The sequence below is a fragment of the Panthera pardus genome, unplaced genomic scaffold (genome assembly GCF_024362965.1).
Source record: "Panthera pardus isolate Hobbes unplaced genomic scaffold, ASM2436296v1 HiC_scaffold_3, whole genome shotgun sequence".
Lineage (NCBI taxonomy): Eukaryota > Metazoa > Chordata > Mammalia > Carnivora > Felidae > Panthera > Panthera pardus.
Window position 1 is genome coordinate 6,288,482 of NW_026526876.1, and position 17,372 is coordinate 6,305,853.

At 45.6% G+C, this 17,372-nt stretch overlaps 1 long non-coding RNA gene across 1 annotated transcript in view; it reads right to left on the reverse strand.

Annotated features, from left to right (window-relative positions):
- The window catches only part of LOC109245848 (uncharacterized), an 87,677-nt gene extending 70,844 nt beyond the window's left edge, over positions 1 to 16,833 (reverse strand). Inside the window, exon 1 of the long non-coding RNA XR_002071119.2 lies at positions 16,548 to 16,833. This is a non-coding gene — a long non-coding RNA (uncharacterized LOC109245848). The remainder of the gene's footprint in view (positions 1 to 16,547) is intronic.
- Positions 16,834 to 17,372: the final 539 nt, after the last annotated feature.

The window sequence follows — 17,372 nt, forward strand, 5'->3', positions numbered from 1 at the left end:
TAAAAGCATTCTAAGAGAATACCATGTGCTAATAAATTTGAAAATCTCAATGAAATGGGTAATTTTCTTAGAAAATATAAATGACCAAAATTGACTCGGGATGAAGCAGGCAGCCAGGATAGAAAACATAATTAGGGCAGAAAGTGAAAGTGCTGTCAAAGGCTCACCTCCAAAAAAGGCGCTGCCTCCAACGCTTTCATGAACAATTTTTTCCAACTTTGAAGAACAGATAATTCTCCTACTCTGTAAACTGTTTGAAAGGATAGAAGAAGATCCAAAGCTTCCTAATTAGTGTTATAAAGCTATCCTAACCCTCGTTCTAAAATTTGACAACCACAGTACAAGAGGAAAAAAAAAAAATACCAACTGCTTTCCCATTGTCCAACCAGAAAGAAAAGACTAGAATTTTGAATCTGATATGACGTCAACAAATCATGCTCTGTGGCCGAGTTGCATTTTTTTTCTAAAGAATCAAAGCATGTGTTAACATTAGGACATTAAAATATACTCCATGAATAGCCCAGAAGAAAAAAAAAAATCATTTAAGCCTCATCATAAAAATGCATGGGATAAAATCAAATATCAGTATTAGCAAATCAAAGAAATGCCAGAGTTTTCCGTGGAATTGTGTATGCACCTGCCGTCACCACAATTTATACAATATTTCGAAGTTCCAGACAAAGCCATAAAACAAACAACTGAAAAAAGAGGGGTCACTAGTAGCAATGAGACAAAGTCATCATTTTCAGGTGATGGATGATGTTTATCCTTGGAAAACCAAGAGAATCTCCTAAAAAGCCATTCAAACTAAAAAGTTACACAGAAAGTTGGCGAAAACAAAATAAATAGGCACCAACTACTAGGACAACAAAAGCCCCAAAGATTCTTTTGGACATTTCAAAAAACCAAATAGCGTATTTTTTTCGAGAAAGAAATTTATTCAAGTGAATGAAAAAATATACAATATAGCTAGGAATACACTAAAACAGAAACATTCAGGGGCTTTGTAAAAAAAAAAAAAAAAAATAGGGGCACCTGACAGGTGGCTCAGTCAGTTAAGCATCTGACTCTTGATTTTGGCTCAGGTCATGATTTCACGGTTCAGAAACCTGTTTTGGTCTCTGTGCTGATAGCACGGAGCCTGCTTGGGATTCTCTCTCTCCCTCCTTCTCTCTCTCTCTCTCTCTCTCTGCCCCTCCCCTGCTCACTCTTTCTCTCTCAGAAAATAAATAAACTAAAAAAAAGTTAAAAAAAAACTACAAAACTTTATCAAGATACCTTAAAGAATGGAACAAAAGGGAAATAAATTTTATTCCTGGAAAGAGACATTATTTTATAAATGTAATTCCTCTCCAGATAACAGGTAAGTTTAAAGTATTTCCCATAAGTTTCACAACAATACTAATTCGTAACGTGAAAGAGTGATTCTGAAGATTTTTTGAAAGCACCCAGGAAAAGCAGTGGACAATTTTATTTAAAAGTGGCGATGTGAGGGTTGCCTGGGTGGCTCAGTTGGTTGAGCGTCTGAACGTCGGCTCAGGTCATGATCTCACGGTTTGTGAGTTCGAGCCCCTCGTCAGGCTCTGTGCTGACGGCTCGGAGCCCTGAGCCTGCTTCCGATTCTGTGTCTCCCTCTCTCTCTGCCCCTCCCCCACTTATGCTATTTATTTTTGAGAGAAAGAGAGAGAGAGAGAGAGAGAGAGAGGAGGGGGGAGACAGTGTGTGAGCAGGAGAGGGGCAGAGAGAGAGAGAGGGAGAGACAGAATCCCAAGCAGGCTCCACGCTGTCAGCACAGAGCCTGATGTGGGGCTCGATCCCACGAATCCATGAGATCATGCCTCAGCCAAGATACTTAATCGACTGAGCCATCCAGGTGCCTCTGTTTTCCATTTTCAAGTGGACATCAATTATTTTTACAATCTGGGGACAATGTCACGTTGTCACTGAGTCACGAATTCACCATCAGAGCTCTGCTCTGAAAACTTGCCGGCTCAATTTTACTGCTTATTCCTGGCTTCTTTTCAACCCAGCAGTCCTGGCCCGCTGCTTCTGTCTCGGGCAGGGAACAGCCCCGAGCCCCTCCTTCAGGCTGCACTTGAGGTGGGTTCTCCACAGTCTTTACAGCCACCTTCCTCATCAGTGCTCTGATGAGGCATCAGAAATGCCACCTAAACATCATTTCATCATTGTGCCTCATTCAACATACTGTTTATCGACTATGTGTCCACGTGTCAGAATTGGGGGGGGGGGTCTGTGCAGTCCAGCCTCCACCTCCAGGAGCCCCAAAGTAGACAAGACCAGCCCCAAGTCCTCCTCAAGGTTACACCACCGCTTACAGACATCGCCCCATATCATCTACCCCCCTAACTGATAACCAGCACAGGGCTGCCGAAGTTAGCAGGTAAAAGATACCACCGGGGACAGATACTGCGTGGGCATTCTTTCAACATCATTCAAATGTATCTGACGCTCAAGGTGAACTGAGCACCCTGCATTTTATTTGGCGACCGGAGACAGGAATTATTACCCCCTTCTTTCTCCCCACCCCTGTTTCCCAGAGGAGGAAACGGAGACTCTTTGAGGTTTGGGGACTCGCTCTAGTGTCATAACTGGTGGGCGGGGCCTGAATGGGGACCTAATCTCTGGCTGTTGGTCTAGCTGCGCTCAGAACCTGCCTCGTTGGGGGCCTCATTTGCTTCTGCATCTGTGGATGTCTGAATATTCTCACAAGCTCGGTGAAGTTTTTGTTCCGCTTCTAAAGGGGTGGCCGAGTAATGGTCCTTGAAGAACCAGATCAGCAAGCCCCGGGGGAACCTCAGAGCATCCCACAGTGGGGATGCGGGTCACAGGGAGCTCTGTGCTGACCGAGGATGGCAGTGTGCCCTCCTGCTTCTGTTGGAAGGGTTCTTCACCCTCATGGCTTTGCCGTGAGCCCCAGGGAGAGCTGTGCTTCACGTGTGAACCAGACTTTCAGGTCTGACTACTAAGGTTCGGGGATGGACAAGACGGTCAGGGTTACCAGGAGCAGCGCCCCCTCCCCAACCTCCAACTACCTGTTCCAGAGCTCAGTGGAGTCCCTAGCCCAGCCCAGGCGCTCCATTACCTGTGCTGAATGAATAAATAAATACAGCAAAACCTTGGATTGCAAGTAACTTGTTCTGCGAGTGTTCCACAAGACAAGCAAACATGGCTAATAAATGTTAACTCGATAAACGAGCCATGTCTTGCAATCATAGTATGTGACGATGAATGTCACGTAATCGAAACTGAGCCAATGGTTCTTCTCTCTCTCTTTCTCTCCCTGGGGTTGTGGGTGATCATCTCCCAGGCTTGGATGCTTGGTCTCAGGCCACGGTGTTTGACCTGAATCAAGGATTTTCCAGAACGTTGGAAGGTGCTCACAACTGGCATTAGTGTATTTTTTGTCACTTCGAGGCACTATGGACAGTCCTTTGCTTTTCCATCCAAGAGTGAGCCTAGGAATGCTGTGCTCCATTCTAGGTCAGGCTGCCTGCAGATAGAGACCCTTTCCTCTGCTGCCTTATGGCCAGTTACACTAAATGCAGTATAAGACAAGAGTTTATTAATATCGTACTGTAGTCAACTTCCGTTAGTGATAGTGAAAGTCGTCCTACGCAGTAACCCTCCTCTCTCTCGTCTCCCTCACACCAGCCACGAAGGTTTTGAAAGTAAGTGCAGGTGAATTTGTTTTTCTTTATATTTTGTGTTTTCTCTATTATTTTGTATTATATTACAGTGTTGTAATAATTTTTATGTGAATATTTTTGGCTTGTGGGACGATTCGTCTGAGTTTCCATCATTTCTTACAGGGAAACTCGCTTTGATACACAAGTGCTCTGGATGACAAGCATGTTTCCGGAACGAATTATGCTCGCAAACCAAGGTTTTGACTGTATTTCCCACTGAGCCATGGGCTGGTTCCTGCCGTGGGCTCTACCCTCCAGCACTGCTGGGGGGCTTGTGGCAGACAGTAGGAGACCCTTCTGCCCGTGCTCCAGGATAAACCACTGCAGAGTGAAGGGGCCCCGGGGTGGGGGCAGCTGTGGGCCTCCGCCTTCCATGGGGAGCCCATGCGAGCTGCAGACTCCATTCTGAGGAACTGTGTTTCTGGCCTTCGTGGAACGCACGCTAACTGACTCTGGGGTACAGAAGTAAGACACAGCTCCGTACCTCACTTCCAGCCTGTGGCTGCAAGAAACATAATGTTGAACCAGGAGATGTAACTGTGTCCATGGCAGCTGGCACGCTGTGGAAATCATCCCCTCCCTCCGAGACGCTCAGGAAGCACAAAGTTCCTCGGGTGTCGGATGAACTCAGGATTCAGAGAGGTCTAGAAATGGTGGAGGAAAAAGCCACACCACTGACAGGGTTTTGACTTTGTGCCTGGAGCATTCGACACGCAGGGCAGGAGGGATTTCCTTACTCCTCGAACGTGTATCATCTGTCTTTCGCGTTGAAACCCGCCTGAGAGGAACCCGTCCTCCTTCTCTGCTTTCTTTATGATCTCTGTTTAAGTGGAGTGGATGGGCCCAGGGGCTCAGGTGGACAGGGGCCCCTGGAGCCCACCCATCCATGGATGCAGGTAGAAACCAGAAGGCATGGGTTGTACCCTATTGGGGAAGTGGCATTTTGGGAACACCGGTAGGGGACAGGTGGATCGTGGAGGTTACAGCCATATGACCTGCTATGTCTATTCAGGGCCTGCGCACCCTGGAGGTCCTCTGGGGTTCCAGACACCTGTTCTTCCGGCTTCCCTTTCCAGTGGGGGGAGTGGTTAAATGTCTGCCACACATCAGCAGACAGATCAAGGGTGTGCAGGGCCCTCCGTGGCCTCAGCGGCTGCTACCACCCCAGAACCCAAGCCCTATCAGGCAGGGACTGTGCCTTTGAGAGTCGTGTGCTCCACGACTCTCCAGTACAGGGACACAGGCACCGGTCCAGAATACCTCTGCTGTTGGGATACACAGCAAGGGACGCAGCCCCGCTCCCTGCCAGCAAGGCACCTCTGTGTGTCTGACATCAGAGTTGGTGAGCGGCAGGCTGAGGTGGGTGTCCAGGCAGAGGAGGTGGGACCGCCTCCTCCCCCCCTCCTCCGCCGCCAAGGTGGATGGGGTCTCGCTGAAATTTCAGTAAGACGAGCTTTGAGAGATTCAGAAAACAGCTGAATAAAATCCCCGAACCTATGGGGAGCTCTGTGCTCATTAAAAAAGAGTTGTTTTCGCTCCTATGAAAACAAACAGCTTCCCGGGGCTCGGGCCCTTTTGTGTTATTGTGAAGTGCCAGGATACTGCGACTTTTTGAGAAAAGAGTTATTTTAGGATCAGCCCAAGGAGATGCAGCTGACTTTGGTCGCAACCATAAATTTTAAGGGATGGGGTCCTTAGAGGGCTTATTGTTTGGCTTTTTGCATTTGATTAGTAATATGGTCTGATGTGAGTTGTAGAAGTTCACTGATCTGACCCTGTCCTGTATTAAATAAACGGTAACACCCTTTCATTTCTGTGCCTAAGAAGAAAAAAAAAGTTTCCCTTTTGGAGGTTAGCACACACGAGCTCACGTCTGTCTCTCCCGCTGTCATTCATTCAGTGATTTCAGGAGTACCTTGCAGTGTGCTGAAGGAGGCACCGGGGGTACAAAGTTAACTAAGCCCGAGTGTCAATCCCAGAGAAGCTTGTGAAGGGAGCCAGACTCATCTAGAAACGGCAGGAGCAAAGTATCAAAGCGCAATCTTGAAACTGTTTCTGGGAGGGGTGCCTGGGTGGCTCAGTCGATTTGAGTGTCCGACTTCGGCTCAGGTCATGATCTCCCAGTTTGCGGGTTTGAGTTCTGCCTCAGGCTCTGTGCCGACAGCTCAGAGCCTGGAGCCTGCTTCGGATTCTGTGTCTCCCTCTCTCTCTGCCCCTCCCCTGCTTGTGATGTGTCCTCAAAAGTGAAGAAACGTTAAAAAATGTTTTTAAAAACCCTACAACGACACAATTAATGGTGAAACATTTCATGCTTTTCCCTGGAAGACGTGGAGGAAAGCAACTGTCATTCTGGGCACTGCTATTTATTTATTTAAAAATTTTTTAAATTTATTTTGGAGAGACAGAGAGTGAAGCAGGCTCCAGGCTCTGAGCTGTCAGCACAGAGCCCGACGCGGGCCTTGAACCCACGAACTGCGAGATCATGACCTGAGCTGATGTTGGATGCTTAACCACCGAGCCGCCCAGGTGCCCCCTGGGCGCTGCTATTTAATAGCACACTGTATGTCCTAGCCATGGCAATAGCAAATAGCAAATGAAAAACAAGAAAGCTTTACCTCTCCAATGACATAAAGGTATAATGAAAGTAACAATAATTGGCTAGTTAGAGGAAACTCTTCTGCGTGGAACACATAAGACGTCCCAATGAGCTCTGATTATTATTTTTTTTTTTCTTGCGGAAGGAAAATTTGACAGGAATTATTGCATATTTAAGAGGATACGGATAGAAGATGGGAATGAAGGAGGTAAATACTTTTCTGAGATTCTCAGAAATGTAACACTATGTTTCCGTGCAATATAACAAAGTCAAAAGAGCAGATGGGATTTAAAAGGTACCATCTGCGAGAAAGTGTTTTATAAATAAACAGAAAGTGCAGGAAGAAAGGGTTAAGATGTTCTGTTGTTAAGATTAGTGGAGAAGGTGCTTACTCGTATCTAGGAACTTATATTTGTATATCTTGCTCTAAATCTTTGAAAATATAATGCCATGGTAACAGTGGTGTTATGCTTTGCTGTTTAAATAAACTTAAATGAATTCTATTTTTGACAGAAAAAACAACAATTGAGTGCAAAATCATGCTTATCTGTTTCCCACTTAAATACACTTTGGGGATGTTCAGCTTTTGGCACTGAACCTGTTGAATGTGGTGGTTAAGACCTCGTTCTTTTTGTTGTTGTTATTGTTGGAATTCTGGCCCCAGTTATGGTTGTGTGACCTTGGACAAGTTATCTAACCTCTTGGTGTTTCGGTTTCCAAAGCTGCAAAATGCAGAACAGAATTTGAAGACCTATTTCAAAGGCTGTTAGAGGAACTAAGCAGGAAGCACTTGCAAGGTGCTTAGAGTGGTGTTAGACACGAGGTGAGGATCCAAGTTTGGCATCACCGATCACCACCATCATCCTACAACTGGTGAGAAATTATCTGAATGGAAGACATCATCCTTCGGTGGGGGGGGGGGGGGCGGCGGCGGGGGGAACACATGATAACAAAGTATGAGTTTTATGAGTACTGAAAACTCATACTTTTAGCAACAGTAAACACTCCATGGGCAATAGTTTTTTGCTTGTAGGGATTGTGCTTCAGTGGGAGACAGAAATCAGGAGGAGAGCACAGGTTTTTGAGGGGAATCGAGCATCGGCTGCTAGTCGAAGACAGCATTTTATCCCTCTCCTATTTACAAGCCTGTTGCTCTTCTAGAATGGAATCCAGGGTGAATAATTCAGATCCCGGGACACCGACGGGCCATCTTTACTTGGAACTAAAAGTTCGGGATTTTCACCAAGTAGTCTCTCCCACATAATGCCCTTTATTTTCCCAGGGGAACTCCCACTTGCCATGACTGTCCAGAGCAAGTGGCTGAGGCCAGCTAAGCCATTAGGTTTTGGGGACAAGTACTTGCTGTCTGTAACGGAGACTGGCTCTGTTCACCATTCTCTTTCCTTCCTAGGCACACCGCTATACAGCTCTCTCATAATTAAGGATTGCCCTGTGTTTGGGTTCTTGACTGTACATCCAAGCGACTTGCCTATTGTCAAACCAAAAAATGTTCCGTGTACCTCTTCTCCTTCCATCAAGAGGAGGTCTTAAGAGCCCTAAAAGATGGAGGAGCCATTAAATAGAAGGATTCTAGGTCCCCGGGAAACTATGTGGACAAGAGCTCCCCTCCCCACAAACTTACTTTGTACTGCAACGCGAGAAGTAAATCTGAATCGTGCTCAGCCGCTAAGATGTTAGAGGTGCTTGTTTTAGAGTTACTCTGTCCTAAGTAATTGACACTCTTAACTCTCGGTCTTTCTGGGTCCTTTCACTTTGGTGCTACAGAATAGAAGTTTCGCTTAACGAGTGTAAGTTCTGAGACCCAGGAACTGTGCTTTGGGGATAAGGGGATGGTAGCTGGAGGTAGGCGAAGATTTCTACCTTGTCCAGCCCAGCTTCTGGGAGCTACGTGGGGCCAGAGACCCAGTTAAAAATAGTTTCTTCCTTTTGCCTTGCTACTGATAACCTACACGCACATTTCCCTTAAGAGAACACACCTCTTCCATTTAGTTATTTCAAGGGCCCACAGACAAGATGCTAGCCTCATGTGCCCTTAGAGTGATCTGTTATTACAATCAATCTATTACTAGTATCTATTTTCAATCTACTATTTAATTTTTTTGATGTTTATTGTTTATTTTTGAGAGTGAGAGAGAGACAGAGCATGAGCAGGGGAGGGGCAGAGAGACAGGGAGACAAGAATCCGAAGCAGGCTCCAGGCTCCGAGCGGTCAGCACAGAGCCCAAAGTGGGGCTCAAACCCACGAACCGTGAGATCATGACCTGAGCCGAAGCTGGACGCCTGACTGAGCCACCCAGGTGTCCCAATTATCAATCTATTATGATGATCTATTAATCTATTATTATACTGTTAATCCATTACTATCTTTAATCTATTATAATCTACTATCATTATTATTATTAATCTAACAATGAGCACATAGAGAAGCAGAACAGTCAAATGATTAGACAGGTATGATCAAAATGAAGGACTTTGAATTAAGACACGCTGTAATGAGTTGGGTACCATCAGTTCATGAATCTTTTCACTGATGCATTAGTAAGAAATTCCTATGCTAGATACTGAAGTAAGTACAATGAATTGTGTGATTTGGTTTCTCCTCCCTAAGTGTTAATTGCAGGAATTGGGAAAAGCTGAGCAAATTGTATGACAGAAAACAAAATAATTAAAACATGTGTTACTGATTATAAGGAGTTTGAAAACCATCAAAGCAAGCAAACACAGAGAGGAGTTTATTAAAAGGCTTTGCCCCTAGATGTCTAAGAACAATGGACAAACACTGGGTTTAATAGTTAAAGGGGGCACAAGTCTGTATGTGAAAGTATCGGACGATGAGTTTTTCCCCCTACTGCCCCTGTAATGCTACGATCTCATAACTCTTCCCTTTTTGGGAGTTCCCCAGTCAGAATGTGGTGACGTGCACCTCCTTGACTCTTTCTTGTTCTTCATTTCAGGAAAATGATGGAAAGGAATCATGGGTTAGATTTATAGCCAATGGATTTATTGAGTGAAATCCAAGGGTTTATTGTAAGTTAAGGCCATTTCCCACCTAAATAAGTGTACCATTGAAAAAATGGCCACGAGCTCCAAGCTGGGCGTCGTTTGGATTTGGTGACAAGCCTACCAGTTCTGCAAACAATGAATCTGTCTCCGTATCAGACCACGGTGGATGCAACTACATTAAATTATGCTACAGAATCCACCATTACTGCTGAATGCTTCCCCTGACGTTATCCTCAGGTAGAATTCCCCATGTTGTGAGTCCATTTTTGACAGCCAAGTTTTCATACTATGTGAGACATCTTTATATTCTTCCAAAGATACTTTAAACATTGGGAAAATCATCATGTTAAAGATCAGTTAACATTTATGCGATTTAAAGACAGAGGTTTTTGTTTTGGTTTGGTTTGATTTTGTTTTTAAACATAGCGCTCTGTGGCGGTAACTTAAGGACCAACAGGGGAATTTGGTGGGGAGACGGGAAGACCCCCATCTAACCACGAACCAAAAGAGTTCTGTCTTTATCTGTTTATATAATGGCCCCTACATAAGACCTAATGGGGGAAACAGAGTTTAGATAATAAGAGTATTTGAGCCATTGCTTAAAAGAAAGAAAATCTGTCACAGATTAAGGACCTACTGTGTGCCAGCTACTTTAGATAATCATTACCACAACCCTTACCAGTGACAAGCTATTTTATGGATGAAGAAACTGAGGCATAGATATTAACTATTCTGTAAGTCACACTGCTGTTTCAGGTAGGGCCAGAATAAGAATCCATGATTTATGTACTCTCGAATCCAAAACCATTCTTTTCTTTTTTCTTTTCTTTTCTTTTTGGAGAGACAGAGCAAGAGCACGGGCAGGAAAGAGAAGCAGAAGGAGAGAGAGAGAATCTCAAGTAGGTTCCACACTCAGCACAGAGCCCAAGGCGGGGCTCGATCCCATGACCCCAGGATCATGACCTGAGCCAAAATCAAGAGGTGGACGCTCAACCAACCCAGGCGCCCCTCAAAACCATTCTTAAAGATTAAATTTATTCATGTTTTTATATAGGCTTACTAAAGATAAACTTGTTTATTAAAATAAAAAAAAAAGAATTCCCCACGATGACAACAATGGTGATGATGTTAATGATGATGAACATAGTAAAATGAATACAGCTACTCTTTATTGAGCCATTAGTATTGCCACAGCCTTGTGTCGCCAAATTCCTTGAAAATAAAAATTTCTGTGCAGGATACATCTACAGATTCTCAGGCTCCAACCCAAGCACTCTCAAAATTCTTAGGGGGTAAATGCGGGAAGTTGGGGGACAGACCACTGTGCTATGCTATGGGCTGAGTACTTTTCACCCATTATCACATTTGATCCCAGCAACAATGTCAAGATGCAAATTCCATTATGTAGCCCATCATACAGATGAGAAGGCTAAGGCAGAGAGAAGTGAAGTGAGTTGCTTAGGGCTGCTAGCTTTGACACGCTTGTCCTTAGGTACAGTCTCTTGAATTCTAGGTCTGATGTTGCACCCCAAACAGAAGGGGTTAGCCGGCTTCCAGGGAAGCTGAAATGAAATTCTCCACAACTCGGTGTTCCTGTATAGGGCAGGGACTATTCCAGCTTGGCCTTTTGCCCTATCCTTCCTGGATCCTGAAGGATTCACTCCCAAGCTTTCCTTTCCTCTCTAGCATCTCAAGTCTCCCCCTCTCTACTGGCTTCCTCCTCTCCACCTTGAGTCCAAAGGGTAAGATTTCTTTCTTTTTTTTTAAATTTATTTATACTTCAATTAGTTGGTATACAGTACAATATTGGTTTCACGAGTAGAATCCAGTGATTCATCACTTGCATATAACACCCAGGGCTCATCCCACAAGTGCCCTCCTTAATGCCCACTGCCCACCTAGCCCATCCCCCACCTACCTCCCTCCATCATCCCTTGGTTTGTACTCTATTATGAAGAGTCTCTTGGGACGCCTGGGTGGCTCAGTCGGTTGAGTGTCTGACTTCGGCTCAGGTCACGATCTCACGGTTTGTGAGTTCGGGCCCCGCGTCGGGCTCTGTGCTGACAGCTCAGAGCCTGGAGCCTGCTTCGGATTCTGTGTCTCCCTCTCTCTCTGCCCCCTTCCCCCTCCCACCCTCACGCGTGCTCTCTCTCTCTAAAATAAATTTAAAAGAAAGAAAGAAAAAGAAAATGCTGTCTATGTGTCCCTCTAACAGACTCCCCCGTGTTTACTTTAATGCATATGGCATCATTAATGAAACCAACAGCGTCCTGCTCTGTAAGTCATCTTGATGATATATTTTGTACACATTTATGGTTTTTTCCTGGGTAAAATTTATGGAAGTGGAATGTTTGGGCTAAAAATGTGCCAGGTTTTAACACCAAGTTCTCCTTCAAAAAGATAATAACTACAGGGGTGCCTGGGTGGCTCAGTCGGTTGAGCGTCCGACTTCGGCTCAGGTCATGATCTCGCGGTTCATGAGTTCAAGCCCTGCGTCGGGCTCTGTGCTGACGGCTCAGAGCCTGGAGCCTGCTTCGGATTCTGTGTCTCCCTCTCTCTCTGCCCCTCCCCTGCTCATGCTCTGTCTCTCTCTCTCTTTCAAAAATAAATAAAAACATAAATAAATAAATAAATAAATAAATAAATAAATAAATAAATAGAGTCTCTTGTGGTTTGTTCCCCTCTCTTTTACAAGAGGAAGACTTCAAAGAGCTTGCACTTCTGGAGGGGAGACATGACTTGCAAATATGGCAGCCTATAATGAGTGCCACCGATGAGGAACAAGACAACAAGGCCATGGAACTTTGGGAGGGGAACATTAAGTCCTGCCTGGATTATTAGACATGGTGTCGCATGGACCAATTCGCATGGGTTAGCTGTGGGATATTGGTAGTTTTCCACTGGCAGAGGCGGTGCGGAGTCACCAAGAAAATATTCTGCCCCTTTCCTCCACTCTGCAAATTGGATCTCTGTAACATAGACCAAGTGGGGGAAAATAAATCTTAGTCCCAGCGATGGTTTAGCAGTCTAAATCATTGGTTTCAAAATAGGACCAAATTCCAACCAGCTGGTAGTGATTTTCAAATCCTGACCTCTGCAGAAAGGGGTGAAAAACTCACCGGAAAGGCCTTATGTCCAGGGCACCAGGCCCCTCTTCCCTCACGGGGTGACACGAATACTTTGGGGCTTTTTACTTTTATTTTTAATTTTGTTAGTAACCGCAAGCCACATTGTTCCGGTATTCTGAATGCAGCATTTATAAGTTGAAAATAGAAGGAGGGTACAGAATGTGCAACATTTTCTAGCTCATTGTTCCATGTCCATATTAAACACACACACACACACACACTTTAAAAAGCAAAATTCTGCATTCTTCAAGGTAGCAGCTGTAACAGTACAGCAATTTACAATGATGGGTAAAAATGAAGCTCGTCGCCACCTGGTCTGTCTCATTCATCTCTGCTGCCACATGGGATAACCCTCTGAGTCCTCATCACTTCTATCCTTTCACAGTTGCTAGATAAGAATACATGACCATGTGCCATTCACCACCTGTTATGGGCTGACCTCTGTCCCCCCAAAAGATAGAGTCAACCCCTGACTCCTATTATCTGTGAACATGGTCTTATTTGGAGATGGGGTCTTTGCTGATTTGGTCAAGTTAAGATGAGGATATTAGGGTACGGAGTAACCTAATGAGAAGATGGCCAAGGGAAAGATACAGAGACACAGGGAGAATGTCATGTGAAAATAAAGGCAGAGGTTGACCCTGTATGTCTACAAGTCAAGGAATGTCAAGGACTGGTGACCATCACCAGAAGCTAGGAGAAAGTCATGGGCCAGACTCTCCCTCAGAGCCCCCAGATCAAGGCTTCCAGCACTCTGATTCTGGACTTCCGGGCTCCAGAACTAGGAGAGAATAAATTTCTGTTGTCTTAAGCCACCCAGTTTGTAGTACTCTATTAAAGGCAGGCCTAGGGAACTGATACACCATCTCTACGAAGACCGCCCACAAAAGGACTCTGTGTAACATTACAAAACCACTTAATCTGACAACTGTTAGAAATGTGAAAAAGATTATCACATGACAGAGGGTGTGAGATCTTACAGAGTGGGTCACTAGTCTGCTTTGATGGGGAAAAACAAGGCTGATCACAGAGAAGTTTGGTTCATCTGCAGAAGGAAACCTAAGAAATGGTCTGATCCAGGAGTGTGCCAACAATGGCCTACAGGCTCAAATCAGCCTGTGGCCTATCACTGTATAGGCCCTGAGCAAAGAAAGGTTTTAACAATTTTTTTTAATTATAATTTTTAAAGTAGGCTTCATGCGTAGCTCAAAGCCCAACATGAGCCTTGAACTCACAACCTTGAGATCAAGACCTGAGCCGAGATCAAGAGTCGGATGCTTAACTGACTGAGCCACCCAGGTGCCCCTGGATTTTACATTTTTAAAGAGCTCTTGACTGTGGGCCCATCTCTCTTTTCCTGCCATCCAACAGAGGTCTCCAAATGGATGGAGAGCCACTAGATGGAAAGATTCTTTGTCTCCAAAAGACTTGTGGTGTAGACCAGTGCTCAGTTCACATTTTACTGTGATGTAAGAAGTATGTCTTAACTGTGTGCAGCCACTGAGATGTTCGTTTTACAAGGGTGAGGGCCCTGTGTCATTGCTGTGGTCCCATCCTAACAAACACTCTTATGTTCCAAGACTGACCCTAACTAATTTAAAAGAACATTCAACTGAGACCGCATGTGGCCCACAGAGCCCAAGATACTTACTACCTGACCCCTTACAGAAAAAGTAGGCCAACTCTTGGTCTAGTCCAGTGATATCTAGTATTATTGTTAATTTTTTAGCGTGAGACATTTATTTTTATTTTTATTTTTTACACTAGATAAAGCAGATAGAAAATCAAAGATGATGTGAATGAAGGAGGGCCCACTGTCTTGAGTTCCATCTCCCCCTGACCTGACGGAACCCTGGGTTCCAGCGAAAACTCGCTATAGTGATATTGGCAACCATCGATCAAGCACTTACAGTGTTTCAGCAGTACTGTGCTGAACACTCCACATACACTCTTGAATTTAATCTTCAAAATAATCATGAGAAGTGTGCTGTTATTATCTCCATCTTTATACATGAGGGAAGTGGAGCTTAGAGAAATTAAATAAGTTAATTGCCCTATATTTACATCTGGTTAATGGCAAAGACAACTCATATTGATGTCCCTCTGGCTCTGAAACCCGCATTCTTAACTATGCTACGTTGCTCTCCCCAAACGAAGCTGCTTTTATCTGCGTCTACCTCTTCACGGATGGCCCTCGGTCCAGGAAGGTGAAAGGTATGTCCAAGGCCACAGGCTAGTTGGTCATACGCTTGGGTCTTGAGTCTAGACCTCCTAAGCCTTGACATGGCACTGCTTCTGCTGTCCCTGCAGACTTGCTCATCCTGACTTCATGTGGGCTGATAGGGACATTGACCAGAACAGCTCTGGGATAGAAAGGGGAGCAGGTGTAAATGCCAGAGTCCCCCGCGTTCTCTTTCTCAAGCTCATCAGTTTGATGGGCTAGAGAATGACGTTTATGTAACGTGGGGACTGGTGAACCATCGTCTCCCCCTCCGTTTCCCTCTCTTGTCTCTGCTCACAGGAGCGGCACCTCCCTCAGCAAGAGCCAGCACAGGACTTGCCTCTTAGGAGAGGGCCGGTGCGTGTTCTGTTCTCCAGCAGCCGCCAGCAGTGGTCGACCAGGCACGTTCCTCACACCGACTTAGCCAGCCTCTCCCTGCCTCCGTTCCCTCTCCCCCTCTCCCTGCTTCACTCTCTTATCCTCTGGACTGGAAGCATGGAACTCTCTTCCAGAATCTCAAGAATCTGTCTCTCCACACCAAGAATCTCAGAACTGCCTTGACTGAGGTCAGCTGATTCCTTCTTAACCCAGCCCTTAGGATCATTTCTATCCACATCTTACCCAGAGGGCTGCATTTCCAGGAGACTCAGCCCAGCCTCCCACCTGGGAACAGTAGCTCCTTTCCCTGTGAAATACTAGGTGTGGTTTCACCTTCTCTGCATGGGATGTACTGTGTATACCAGTGGCATCAATGCAATTACGGTCACCAATGGCTCTGAGAGACAGAGCTTTGTAGAAGTGGTAATACTAATAGCATAATTAATTCACCAAGCACTTTATATAGGTAGGACCTTGTAGGGAGGTGCTGCTATAATCTCCTTGTTGTATGTGGGGAAACTGAGGCATAGAATGGTTAGGTGGCTTGTCTAAGGACACGGTCAGGAGACCATGCAGCCAGATTTTGGACTTGTGGAGCCTGGCTATCAAGTCTGTGGTCTTTATTGCTTCTCTACACTACCTTGTGTAAAGATAGCAGTCACCTTTGTTGACTGCCTGCTGTATGCGGTGGGAAATTACTGGGAGAAATTTGCCTGTATGTTTTCCCTGGTAACCCCCATGTTTTCGCCCCATTAGGCAGTGCAGCTGTCTGTCTTTAGTGCTTTAGGGAAGGGAAAACCAGCAAAACGTAGGTAACAGAGGAGCCACAGGTTTAGCTTTTGAGTCCCAAGTCCCAGGCTCCAGACAGAAACTAAAGATTTGGGAGATCAGAGATCTCAGAAACTCCTTCTCCAGAGTAGATTCAAACCTGGGGACTATTCAAATTTGGGGAGATGGAGGGTCACAGAAGCCAAGAAAGCCGATATGATGGAGGGTGGGGTCCCCGGGAGGGAGCCCCGAGCACCTCCCACTTGCCCTGAAGCCCAGTGTCCCCTAAGCAGACCAGCCACGGAGCACCCAGACAGGACCTTGTGTTTGAGTAAGGACATCCCGGACTGACAGAGGACGTGCCTCCACGACTACGCCAAATCGGGGCTCAACACAGGAACTAAGCAGATTCACAGAAAAATAAGGAACGCAGCCGAACTTGGGTCCACGTGTACCTACGACACACGCATTGTCTGTCACCTGCGGCAGTGACCCCCGCAGAGTCATTTTTTTTATTGTGGAAAAAGTACATGCCCAGGGGACGCAGCCCATAAGCAGAGGGGAAAAAAATCACACTGGGAGAAAAGGGGAAAGTGAACCACGAAGGGAAAAGAAAGAAGTCAGTGCAGGTTGAGTCTATAAGCACGGAGTTACAGCCGTCCCCGGAAAGCACATTTTCTCCTTAGCCTCCAGTGAAAGTGTGCCTGTCGTCATGATATACTTACGGTTTGTTTGGCGGACCAGTCATTCCCTTGATCCTTCTCCCCGCAGCTCTAGCTGGGGGCCGGACACCGTGACGACGTGGCCAGGCTCCACAGAGGAGTTAATTCCACCGCGTCGTGGAGGCTAAAACACTGCCTGCGGATCAGGGTTCCATCCTGGAAGCTATGCTTCGTGACAAATATGTTATGAATGACTGCTCATAAAACCGTGCCAATATGCATGCTATCAGCACATTCAATTATTTTAACCTGCTGTGAACTCGCCTGTGATAAATCATGGGAAAACTAAAGAGATCTATCTTTAGGCGCTGCACTGTGTCACTAGCTCAACTCATTCTCAGCTCTAAAAATACAATTTATATCATCGGATTCCTGAAATTCTTTCGGTGCTTACATTCTGATTTAAGTGGCATTAAAGCTAGGGCAATTAAGCTGAGAAGTCCAAGGCTACTGACCAATGTCCCCCCGGGGCGTGAGCTATCAGATGTGTTTGTCAGACTCGCAACAAGGGTGCAATTAGAAGGCAGGTTCTGGGGCTTCTCAGCCTAAGAGAAGTGGGTCTTTCGGAGAAAGCGTGGACGAGACTTTGGGGGGGACTCATCTAGAGAAAGGTGATCAGAACATTTAATGTCCAGTTTGGAACGTTTTGGGAATGATGGTGGTGCGGGGGGAAACCGTCAAAATTCATGCTGGACTCAGGCATAAACCAGGACTGGTTTTGTTCATATGTGCATGGATTCTAATCACGGCCGAGTAATGGAGGGAAAGACTGTACCTCCTTCATGTTGAAAGGCAGCTTCCTGCGGCACCTGGGTGGCTCATTCGGTT